Source organism: Colobus angolensis, unplaced genomic scaffold (genome assembly GCF_000951035.1).
Source record: "Colobus angolensis palliatus isolate OR3802 unplaced genomic scaffold, Cang.pa_1.0 Scaffold85, whole genome shotgun sequence".
Lineage (NCBI taxonomy): Eukaryota > Metazoa > Chordata > Mammalia > Primates > Cercopithecidae > Colobus > Colobus angolensis.
Window position 1 is genome coordinate 1,975,595 of NW_012122376.1, and position 13,580 is coordinate 1,989,174.

Here is a 13,580-nt window from a genome sequence, read left to right on the forward strand (position 1 = left end):
GCTTGATGGAACCATCCCTGCTCCCCATGCAGAGCTCAAGGTCTTCTGCTCTTAGAAGCACCTCTCATACAGTGTGTTGACACGATGGCCTCCTCCACTGGATGGTTTTCTTAAAGTAGGTGTCCTTTTTCTTGATAGCACCAGGGTCAGACTAGTGCCTGGCACATCATAGATGCTTAATTAATGTTTCTGGAGTGAAAAAGAAACTTCCCTCCTCATGTGAACACTCTCCTAGCAAGAGGGCTGTTCTCAAGACCCCCTCAAGCAAGCAGTGGTGTCCAAGAAAGACAAGTTGAACTGGCCTGTGGTTGGCACCACATGCTGGCAGAGCCCTGCCATGTGCTGGAATGTTCCCTGAGTGGTGGAGCTCTTAGGCCTTGGCGTGACTTTTCTCTCTGGAGCAGAGAGTGGCTCTCAGGGAAGCAGGTGCTGTGGTGTAACTCTGTGGGAAGGAGCAATGGGGCAATGTCAAGTGTTAGGGGTGAGAGGACTAATTAGTGCCTGACTCAGTTTCTAATCTCCTTAGGTCCATTTTTATTATTTATCTTTCTTCCCTGGTGTTTCTCAAACTGCTCAGTTTAGTTATAAGAACGCCACAAATTAGCAGCAAAATGTTTGGGATTCTATTTTCCCATCACTGTTGGGATTTGGCCAGCATACATATCTGGGCTTTCACGTTCCAATTTAGCATTTTAAAAAACAAGCTCCTCATTCTATTAAGATATCCCCACTCCACCTGATTCTTAACTAGCATGATATGTATCAGCACCTTGCCTATAATTTGATATACTTAAGCCCATCTAACTCAGAATCAAGTTCAGCATAAGCATTATGGTGGGCATGATGCTAAAACTCTTTGTCACTCTCAATTAACTTGATAGACTTTTTATTTTTTGTTTTTTTGCAAATGAGTTGGCTGGATTTCAGAGTTGTGTGAGTTCTTTGAACTTTGACCTCAGGTTTTCCTGTCCCTTTCATTCTTTTTTAAACTAAATTTTGTAAAGAATAGTTCAGATTTACAGAATCATTGCAAGGATGGTACAGGAACTTAGTTCCCCTCATTATTAAGATTATAAGATTCTCATATCAAGTGTACATACTATCAACACAACTTGTCACTGTTGATATTGATCTCGATCACCTGGCTGAGGTCATGTTTGTCAGGTTTTTCCACTTCCCTCCCTTTCCCTACTGTACTCTTTGGCAGAAAGTCACCATATGCAGCCCACACTTAAGGAGTAAGGAGTTATGCCTCTCCCCTTAAGGGCAGAGCATCCACATAAGTTATTTAGAATTCTTTTGAATGGAAGCTTTGTCTGTTCTTTCCTATTTACATATTCAGTCATTTCTTTTTACATTGATATGAACACTACATATTCATTTCATACTTCGGGTTATAATCCAATGCTACTTTATTTTGTTCACATTTTTGCAGTGCTGGCCACTGGGTGCTCTTTCATTTGGTTCCTGTGTCTCTTTGACACACCTGCTTTCTTCATTTTTTTTTTTTTTTTTTAGTACTTTTTTGCACTACAGGTTCCTCCAGGCTCATCTTGTGTATTTCTTGACCCAGCCCTAAAATTAACCATGTCTTAAGGAGCCCTGTTTTATTTCACTGGAGAATGGTATTATAAACCAAAATTTGAATGTTAGTTGTGCTTCTTGCTACTGGTGTGTCATCTCTTATAGCCTCTCAGCTGATAGAGCAGCAGATGTATATATACTCATGGTTACATATAGAAATATTTATAAATATGTACACATGTATGTACACATTTATACATCTACATATATGCATTTATATGTACATATTTATATACATATAAATATTTGTATGTATATAAATATGTACACATGCATGTACACATTTATAAATGTTGCTATATGTAACCGTCTATATATTAAGCTGTTCCTGGTTTTAGGGGGAAAGTGTTCAGTTTCTCACTATTAGGTATGATATTAGCTGTAGATTTTTGTAGATGTACTTTATCAAATTGAAGAAGTTCTCTGCTATTCCTAGTTTGCTGAGAGTTTTTTTTTTTTATTTCAATAGTTTTTGGAGAACAGGTGGTTTTTCGTTACATGGAGAAGTTCTTCAGTGGTGATTTCTGAAGTTTTAGTGTACCTGTCACCAGAACAGTGTAAACTATACCCAATATGTAGTCTTTTATCCCTTACCCCCCTCCCAACCTTCCCCCTACCCACTGAGTCCTCAAAGTCTATTATTTATCCTTATACCTTTGCATCCTCATAGCTTAGCTCCCACTTATGAGAGAGGACATACGATATTTGATTTTCCATTCCTAATTACTTCACTTAGAATAATGACCTCCAGCTCCATCTAAGTTGCTGCAAAAGACATTATTTCATTCTTTTTTATGGCTGAGTAGTATTCCATGGGGTATATATATCACATATTCCTTATCCACTTATTGGTTGATGGGCACTTAGGTTGGTTCCACATCTTTGCAATTGCAAATTGTGCTGCTGTAAATAGGCATGCACGTGTGTCTTTTTCATATATTGACTTCTTTTCCTTTGGGTAGATATCCAGTAGTGGGATTGCTGGATCAAATGACAGTCCTACTTTTAGTTCTTTAAGGAATCTCCATACTGTTTTCCATAGTGGTTCTAATTTACATTTCTACCAGATGTGTAAAAGTATTCCCTTTTTACCACATCTATGCCAATGTCTCTGGTTTTTTGACTTTTTAATTATGGCCATTCTTGCAGGAGTAAGGTAGTATCTCATTATGGTTTTAATTTGCATTTACCTGGTGGTTAATGATGTTGAGCATTTTTTCTTAGGTTTGTTGGCTGTTTATATATCTTCTTTTGAGAAATGTCTATTCATGTCCGTTGCCCACTTTTTGATGGGATTATTTGTTTTTTTTCTTGCTGATTTATTTGAGTTCCTTGTAGATTCTGGATACTATTCCTTTGTTGGATACATAGTTTGTGAATATTTTCTCCCACTCTGTGGGTTGTCTGTTTACTCTGCTGATTATTTCCTTTGCTGTGCAGAAGTCTTTTAGTTTAATTAGGTCCCATTATTTATTTTTGCTTTTGTTGTATTCGCTTTTGGGGTCTTAGTCATGAATTCTTTGCCTAAGCCCATGTCCAGACTTTTTCTGATGTTATCTTCTAGAATTTTTATGGTTTCAGGTCTTAGATGTAATCATCTTTGATCCATCTCAGGTTGATTTTTGTATGAGGTGAGAGATGGGAAGTCATTCTTCTACATGTGGCTTGCCAGTTTTCCCAGCAGCATTTACTGAATACGGTGTCCTTTCCTCAATTTTTGTGTGTGTATACTTTGTTGAAGATCAGTTGGTTGTAAGCATTTGACTTTATTTCTGGGTTCTCTTTTCTGTTCCATTGGTCTATGTGCCTATTTCTATCCAGTACCATGCTGTTTTGTCTTGTAGTATAATTTGAAGTCAGGTAATGCGATGACCCCAGATTTGTTCTTTTTGCTTAGTATTGCTTTGGCTATGCAGGCTCTTTTTTGGTTTCGTATGAATTTTGGGATTTTTTTTTTAGTTCTGTGAAACATGATGATGGTATTTTGATGGGAATTGCATAGAATCTGTAGATTGCTTTGGGCAGTATGGTCACTTTCACAATACTGATTCTTCCCATCCATGAGCATGGGATGTGTTTCTATTTGTTTGTGTTATGTATGATTTCTTTCAGCAGTGTTTTGTAGTTTTCCTTGTAGAAATCTTTTACCTCCTTGGTTAAGTATATTCTTAAGTATTTTAGTTTCTGCAGCTGTTATAAAAGGGATTGAGTTCTCGATTTGATTTGCTGAGAGTTATTTTTTTAAAATCATGAATGGGTGTCAGATTTTGTCAAATGCTTTTCCTGTGTCAATTGATATGATCATATAATTTTTCTTCTTTAGTCTGTTGATGTGGTGGAGTACATTGATTTTCAAATATTGAACCAGCCTTGCATGCCTGGAATAAACTCCACTTGGTTGTGAAACAGAATTCTTTTATATGTTGTTGATTTGATTTGATAATACTTTTTGACAATTTTTGAATCTATGTTCATGAGAAATATTGGTCTGTAAGTTTTCTTTCTTGTAATGTTTTTATTATATGATTTTGTTATTATGGTAATACTGGTCTCATAGAATGATTAGGAGTGATCTTGCTGCTTTTATTTTCTGGATGATATTGTGGAGAATTGGCATTATTTCTTCCTTATATATTTGGTAAAATTCACCTGCGAAGCTATCTGAATTGGTGCTTTTTTGTGGAGGCTTATTCATTATTGATTAAATTTCTTTGAAAGATATAGGGCTATTCAGGCTACCTACATCTCTTTGTGTGAATTTTTGTAGTCTTTACCTTTCAAGGAATGAGTTCATTTCATCTAAATTATCAAGTTTGTGGGCATAGAAAGAGTTGCTTGTAGTCTTTCTTTGTTATCTTTTTTAATATCCATGAGACAAGTAGTGATGAAATTTTTTAAATTTATGATAATGGTAATTTGTGTCTTCTTTTTTTTTCTTGGTTAGCTTGGCTAGAGGTTTATTGAATTTATTGCTCTTTCCAAAGGGCCAGCTTTTGGTTTCATAGATTTTTCTCTATTATTTTTCCTATTTTTGACTTTACTGATATCTGCTCCAATTTTTATTATTCATTTTTCTTTTCTTTAGATTAAATTGTATTTCCTTCTCTAGTTTGCTAAGATGGAAGTTTAGAGTATTGATATTATAGCTTTATTCTTTTCTAATACATTCATTTAATGCCATATATTTTCCTCTAAGCACTGCTTTTACTGCATTCCACAAATTTTGACAAGTTATCTCAATTTCATTTAGTTCAAAATATTTTTAAATTTCTCTTCACACATCCTCTTGTACCTGTGCATTATTTAGAAGTGTGTTGCTTAATTTCCAAATATTTAAGGATTTCCAACTGTCTTTCTGTTACTAATATCTTGATTAATACTTTTGTGGTCTGAGAATACACTTTATATTATTTCTGTTCTTTAAAATTTGTTAAAGTGTGTTTTGTGGCCCATAATGTATCAATCTTTGTGAATATTCCATGTAAGTTTGAGAAGAATGTATATTCTGCTGTTGTTTGATGGAGTATTCTATAAATGGCAATTAAATCAAATTAACTGATAGTTCAAGTTGATTGGTAGTATTGTTTAGGTTTACTGTATCCTTATTGATTTTCTGTTTGATATATCAATTACTGAGAGGAAGATATTGAACTCTCCAACTATAGTAATGGATTTGTTATATGTCTCTATTCATTTATATCCATTTTTGCCTTATATATTTTCATGCTTGGTTGTCAAGTGCATACACATTAAGGATTGTTCTGTCTTCTTAGATAATTGACCCCTTTATCATTATGTAGTATCACTAAAAACTTTCCTTGTTCTAAAATCTTCTTTGTTAGAAGTTTATATAGCTACTCCAACTTTCTTTTTTATTTTTTAAATTTTTTCATTACTCTTTTTTTTATTATTATTCAGAGACTTGCAGGGAATGGAAATTCCTGCTTTCTCTAGAATAGTGTTAGCATGGTCTATATTTCTCTATACTTTTCCATTAAACTTTACATTTAAAGTCAGTTTCATATAGATAATATATACTTGTGTCTTTTTGTCCTCTGACAATCTGTCTTTTAATTATAATATTTAAATAATTCATCTTTATGATTATTTCTATATTTGGGTTAATATTAATGTCAGTCATGTTTAAAACTATTTTTTGTTCATTGCCAGGGGTTTCTTTTCTGCCTTTTTTGATTTTACTTGAAGATTTTATATGGTTCCATTTTATCTAATATCTTAGGATATCATTATACATCTTTGAAAAAAAGTAGTGGTTGCTCTAAGAGTTTACAATACCATCCAGGTCTACCTTCAAATAAAATTATTCTGCTTTATGTGTGGTAAGGGTATCTTATAAAGTGAATTCCTAGTTTCTCCCTACCATACTGTGACATTGCTGTCATTCATTTCACTTATACATTTGCTATAATCACCCAATACATTGTTAATATTACTTCAAACAAATAGTTATTACTTACATCAATTAGAAATAAGAAAAATATTTTATTTTACTTGCATTTATTTCTTCTCCAGTGCTTTTCCTTTTTGTGTGTGTAGATTCAAGTTTTTGACCTATATCATTTTTCTTCTGCCTGAAAAAAATCTGTTAATATTTTTGGCAGGACAGGTCTGCTGGTGATGAATTTTCTCAGTTTACATTTATAGGTAAAATCTTTATTTTTTTCACTTTTGAAGGATAATTTCTCTGAATATTGAAGTCTAGATTGGCAGATTTATTTTACCCATTCAACAGAAAATTTTTCATTCCATTCTCTCTTGCTTTTATGGTCTCTGATGAATATCTGCTGTAATTCTTATCCTTGTTCCTCTGTAGATAAAGTGTTTTTTTTTTTTTCTTTTTTCCTCCCTCAGGCTTATTTCTAGATTTTCTCTTTGTCTTTGGTTTTCTGTAGTTTGAATATGGTATGCCTAGGTGTAGTTTTTTTTTTGTTATTTATTCTGCTTGATGATCTCTGAGATTTTGAATCTGCGATTGGGTGTCTGTCACTAATTTTGGAAAGTTCTTGGCCATTATTACTTCACATATTTCTTCCATTCCATTTTCTCTTTCTTCCATTTATTCCAGGTGTGACTTTGTTACACCTTTTGAGATTATCCCATTGTTCTTGGATGTTCTGTTTTGTTTTGTTTTGTTCATTCTCTGCGTTTCAGTTTGGAAATCTCTATTGACCTGTTTTCAAGCTCACTGATTCTTTCCTTGACCATGTCCGGTCTTCTGATGGGCCCATCAGAAATATTCTTCCGCCAGGTGTGGTGGCTCATGCCTATAATCCCAGCACTTTGGGAAGCCGAGGTGGGTGGATTACCAGGAGTTCGAGACCAGCCTGGCCAACACAGTGAAATGCATCTTTACTAAAAATACAAAAATTAGCTGGGTGTGGTGGCATGTGCCTGTAATTCTAGCTACTCCAGAGGCTGAGGCATGAGAATTGCTTGAACCCAGGAGATGGAGGCTGCAGTGAGCTAGGATATCACCACTGCACTTCAACCTGGGTGAAGAGCGAGACTCTGTCTCAAAAAAAGAAAATGAGACTGTCTCAAAAGAAGAAACAAGAAACAAAACTTCATTTCTCTAACAGCAATTTAAAAATTTCTTGCATTTCCTTTTGATTTATCTTAGAATGTCTATCCCTCTGCTTACATTTACCATCAGTTCTTGCGGTTGTCTTTTTCCATTACAGTCCTTAAGAAAATATTTATAGTTATTTTGCATTGCTTGCCTGATAATTCAAACATTAGGGTTATATCTGAGTTGGTTCTGATTCTTACCTTTTCTTTTTAGACTGTGGGTTTTGTTTTTTTTCCTCTCTCTCTCTCTTTTGGCTTGCTATATAATTCTACCCATCCCCACCCCCCACCCAGTTTTAACCATTTTTAGCTGTGTACTTCAATGGCCTCAAGTGCATTCACAATGTTGTACAGCCATCAGTGGGCATAAGTAGGGTGGGCTCTCAACGGCATCTCCAGGTCTAGCATAGCCTGACATATAGTGGTTGCCAAGCAAGTCTTTTTTTTTTTTTTGAGACAGAATTTCCTCTGTCACCCAGACTAAAGTGCAGTGGTGTGATCTCGGCTCACTGCAACCTCTGCCGCCTGGGTTCAAGCAATTCTTGTGCCTCAGCCTCCCAAGTAGCTGGGATTACAGATGGCCACCACCACCCCCTTTTTAGTAGAGATAGGGTTTCCCCATGTTGGCCAGACTGGTCTGAAACTCCTGACCTCAGGTGATCTGCCTGGCTTGGTCTCCCAAAGTGCTAGGATTATAGGTGTGAGCCACCTCACCTGGCCCCCACCAAATCTTGAATGAATACATAGAAATAAAGAATATTTGTTTTACTTTTTTTTTTTTTTCCAGGAAGCTGATTACGTTAGGGCTTAATGTTTTTACGGAAGGGAAGCCATGAACCTGTAACTTAGCCCAGTGCTTCAGTGCTTCTTAAACTTTAGTGAGCATTGGAGTCACTTGGAGAGTTGTTAAGATGGACTCTGCAGGTCTGGCTTGGAACCTGAGATTTCGCATTTCTAACATCCTCTTGGGTGATCTTGAAGCTGTGGGTCCCTGGGTCACACCTGGAGTAGCTCTGACTTAGCTCATCTCTGACTTTGTATGAGATGCCTTAAAAAGCTGGGTAGTTCCCTGGGAAAAGTAGCATCTCTGTGTCCTGCTCACTAGGTTTTTCTGGTGCACGGTAGCAGCCATGGCAGCAGGCTAAGGCATTTATTTCCCCTTAGACTATAGTAATTTGAGTCCCTGGGAAGTTGCTAAAAGCACCAATGTAAGTGGCTCTCATTCCCAAAATCAAGGCCCTTGAGTCAGCATACAACCAGCTCCACCCAGAGCCAGAAGTCTGTCTAAGATTAGGATGGTATAAAGCCAGGAGAGGCTGCAACTCTCTCTATGTCCCAAAAGGAACCGCAAAGAGAAGATTACTCAATGAACTTTGGAGGCCACATTGCTACAAGAAGAGGCTTGGAGTCAATGAATCCTATTTCTCTACTTCCTCTTTCAAAAATAACCCTCAACAAAAATCTTCCAAAAGAAAGCTGTGTGTTCTAAATTATTAGGCTCAGTGGTTTGATACCAGTCTCTTTCCCTGCGATAGAAGGGGACCTGGAGATGGCCTCTCATGGTGAAGAGCCTTCTGGGTGAGAAGCTTCTATTTTCCATGTTATTGTTTAAATATAATGCAGCTGTTATCACTCAGTGGATGACAGCTTTAGATCTTACAGAGCAGGATGTTAGCCAGCAGCTGTAATGCTAACTATCTGTGCCCCATGCCCACACACTATTGGTGCTTTGAAGACCTAAATATTCAGAATGTTGTTGGCAGCTCAGTTAGTGTTAATCTTTTTGGTAAGAAACATGGAAATGAGTCCAAAATGTCACATACGTTAGCTAGAGGCACTCAGATCAGGAGCACAAGTCATGGCATCTAAGGACATCTGAGAAGTTAGACCAGCCTCTCTTCTATAGAACATGGAGATTCCCTCAAATAAGTACCATGGGAGTTTTGTTCCTGTTGCCATTGTAGGAAAGATCTAGTAGCTATGATTCTAAGTCTGCTCAAGTGATCTTGTACATGGTGAAAACCCTCACGCCTCAAGGTATTGTCTCCGAAGAAATTGTCTCCAAAGAAACAATTCCAACTTCGAAGGCATATTTTATTAACCTCAAAAATGGAATCTGTGAACTGTAGACTTGGGACCATTTGTTTGACACTTCAGTGAATTTTTATATACAGGTACTGCCACATGGGAGCAAAGCTAAGTGCTTGCTTAAACTGGGCACCAGCCTCCTCCCAGGTGGATGCCATTAACAGAGAGGCTGTGGTAAAAATTCCAGGTATGAGTCTGACTGGAACAACTGGTTTTCCGTGATAAAGGAGTTTCACTGAGCTCCAGAATCCCTTATATGTCATCCATTCACCTTCCCAGCCATGGCCTCGAGTTTCCCAAGTGTCTGAGAGTGTCTGACAGTCTCATTCCTGGGAGGACAGTGCAGGCTCATACTCATGAGCCATCTGGGGCACAGAAGCCACTTTTTCCTCCCCAGTGGTCCCATGTTACTCTTCTTTCCAGATGCCATCATCCAGGAAGGTCAAGAGTTCCCTCTGAGCCCCTCTTCTCTGGGGCTTATGGTCCCTGGGACTCCAAACTTCAATTTGTTCCAGAAGATTTAAAATGCCATATCTTGTCACTGTCACAGGATTGAGAGCCATTTTATGTTTGAGGCAGGTTAGAAACTTGTTCTTTTTTAGAAAGATGACTTTTCTCATCTTCAGCCTTGGGCTGTTGAATTTATTGCGTCTCTTCCTGTAGGTGTAAAGGAATAAATTAACATAGCATTTCCTCCTAATTGCTTGATTGCAATTAATTGCCTTTGTGCATCTGAGTACTCATCTTTCATGTGTGAAGGGATGACAATGGAGACAAATGGGGTAACTGTTTTGGATTTTAAAATGTTCCCTGATTTTTCTCGGGAGGCTAAAGCAGGAGAATCACTTGAACCCGGGAGGCAGAGTTTGCAGTGAGCCGAAACTGTGCCACTGCACTCCAGCCTGGCGACAGAGTGAGACTCCGTCTCAAAAAAAAAAAAAAAAAAGTTCCCTGACTTTTTAGAATTCTGTAATCTAGTAGCATCCATCAGCACCAGATAGTCCCTGGCTTGCTTGGGCTTCTATGTTTAGAAAACGTACTGTGTTGGTTGGCTGTTTGGTGTAATCTAGTACCGCTCTATCCAATATGGAGCCCACCAGCTACATGTGGCTATGGAGCACTGGAAATGTGTTGGAAGTATGAAATACAACCTGGATCTCAAATACTTAGTGGGAAAAAGAAAATGGAAAAATATCTCATTAATATTATTTGTATTGATTACATGTTACAAGAATAATATTTCAGATATGTTGAGCAAAATAGAACACATCATTAAAATAAGCTTCACCTATTTCCTTTTTCTTTTAAAAAAAATGTGGCTACTAGAAAATTCAAATTATGTGTGTGGCTACAGTTACTTCTATTGGACAGGATTGGTCTAAATAGCTCAGGTTATTGTGTAATTCAAGGAAGAGCTCAAACCTCTTCAAAAACGATGTCAAATCACCATAGGCTTGTTCACACTTCTGGTTACCCACTACATAGGGAAGCTTCCTTGCTGTATCAATTTACTTGAAACCCTTTTCAATACCCAGGCTATAATGCTTTTTGAAGAATCATAGCATTTTGTAAAAGATCTCTGGGAATTTCTGACGCATAAGGAACCTAGCTGGTTAGTCATATTGTCTTGATCTTCCTGATGACCAAGAGGAATTCCACAGTAAATGGTTCTCTCACAAGTTTGTAGGAGCCACACATCTGTTTATTAAAGGCAACAGATGGTGTCTTTATTTTGCTTTATGAAAATTAAAAAAATCAACTGGATATGTTGGTTGGAATCACATTTTTGAAATATGTATTTAGTATCTGGGTAAAACTGGACAAATTTCAAAATGCAGAAAATCCTGTGTTACAGAAGACAATACAATTAAGATCAGAAAAATATTAATGTGGAAATAAAGTGTTCAGGAAACTATGAATGTAATTTATAAAGTTGATGAATCCTGTATAATGTAAATTGCACAAGCAAAACTGTCTAACGGCTTCATTGTAGGACATTAGCTCCCTCAAAGTACCTTCTTTTCCAGATGCTTCCAGACTATTTCTGTGAGTTCCTCAAGGGTTTCCAGATTTAGCAAATAAAAATACAGAATGTTGGATTAAATTCAAGTGTCAGATAAACAATGACACATTTTTAGTAGAAGTATGCCCCATGCAATATTTGGGTCCTCTTATAGTAAACAATTATTCACTGTTAAGCTGAAACAGTTGTTTTACATGGGACTCTGCAGATGTGGTTAAGAATCTTGCCTTGGGGAGACTTCCATGGATTATCCAGGTGGGCCCAACATATTCATAAGGCGTGAAGGTCAGAGTCAGAGGAGACGTGACTGTGGATGCAGAGTCGGTGTCAGGCAGCCATTAGCCAAGGAATGCAGGAGTCCCCTAGCAGGTGGAAAATACAGAGAAACAAATTCTCATCTAAGGCCTCCAGGAGACACACAGGCCTTGATTTCAGCCCTCTGAGTCACCTTTTGGTGACTTTGGACCTACAAAAGTGTAGGAGTAAATTTGTATTCTTTGAAGTCACTAAGTTTGTGGTCATTTGTTTCAACAGCAATAGGAAACTTGTACAAGGGCTGAGCTGGGTTTTCCCATGGGCTCCTCCAGGTCCTACAGCACAACAAAGACCAGCTTCCAACTTCCGGAAAAATATTGAGTGAGCCATGATCATAGGCAACCCCTATGATTGACCCCTGTGATTGACCCTTCTGATTGGCCATAGGTAATCCAATGTCATATACAACCCCTGCACAGGTCCTCTCTCAGCCCCACCCGACCTGGGCTCCCAGCATGCTTCTGTCTCACAGCTGTGTGCTTCCAAGCCAAACTGGTCCTGGACCCCAAGACTAGGAGGACCTTTCCCCCCTCACCTGAGTCAGAAGTCCACCTAGGTTTGATTTCTTTAGGACCACTGTTTTGCCCCACTGCCAGCCACAGGAAATGCATGCATTTCTCCAGGATAGGTTACCTGGTCTTAAATCCTGCCTGTGTTCCAGGGGGAGGTAAGCCTGGAGTCCCGGTGGGTCTCCCTTCTTGGGGTGAGGTGAGGAACGACCCTTGTGTATCCTTCCTCAAGACCTCCACATCCCATTCTCACGGTCCAACAGTTGCTCTAAGAACATACTCGCAGTACTGTAGGACACAGAAGAATGGGCAAAGGGCAGATTCAGCCATCACTTAGGAGGGAAACGCCTTTCTGTCACCAACACCCTGCAGGATTGGCAGCTCTGCCCACAAAAATAACAGCGTCTGGGATGACTATGCAGTGCTACTCGGCACGCCAAAGCCACATTGTCTCAAACCCCTTCTTTCCAGTAAAGTCTCTTTGCTCCATGGATTTTGTATGGACCTTTGGCATGTTTCCCCAGAACTAAGAAGAGATTACATCAAAATGCAAACTCAAGCATATCTCACTCAGGAAGAAAACTGTTCACAAATGGAAACGAGTTTCCCAGTTTCTCTTCATCTAGGTTCAAAAAACCCTCAGTCACCTATCTCACCTCAGGCTATCTTGTTACGCAGTTTTGGAGTGAAATGGACTTGGTCATCATCTCCCAGACCCTATAGAGAGGAACCATCCAGAAATGTAGAGGAGGTGATTTTAGAGTGTACCGGTGAGTGGTGAGTCATGGGTGTGTAGAGCAAGGGACCTTAGCCTCAGGCTATTTGTAAGTTACAGTGATAAGATTATTTAGTATAGCTACTCTAGTGGGTGAGTTTTCCAATATTTTCCTCTTCTTTCAGCCATTTCTTCCTAAAAAGGAAAAAAAAAAGCTTTTAAGCAAGACTGCCTTAGGTTGTACCTTACTCAGAGTTGGTGCTCAAAAAACACATTTTAAATATGGAGTAGTTGAGAGGAAGCTGAGGAAAAGGGCCCACTTGGTGAGTGTGTTTAAGATTTCCAGGGAGCGGCTAGGAAACAAGGGAGAAGGAAAGAATGAGCCTTAAGAACTTTAACCCTGAGTGAAGAAGATGCTGGTGGTTGCTCTCGCCCCAGTTTCTTACAGAGTTTTTCCATAGGGCTTGGGAGTACAGAAAATCTAACCAGCTTAAAGTTCTACTGAGAAAGTGAGAAGAGAAGGCACCCATTGCAGAGGTGGGGCCATATCCTCTCTCATCTTTTGTGGGCTTGTTCAAGATAAAGTCTTCCCTTGGGGGAGAGGTAGAGCAGGAGTTGGAAGCTCCATTGACAGTCATAGTAGATCTGTCTAATCATTAAAAACAGGCTGGGTGTGGTGGCTCACGCCTGTAATCCCAGCACTTTGGGAGGCCAAGATAGGCAGATCACCTGAGGTCAGGAGTTTGAGACCAGCCTG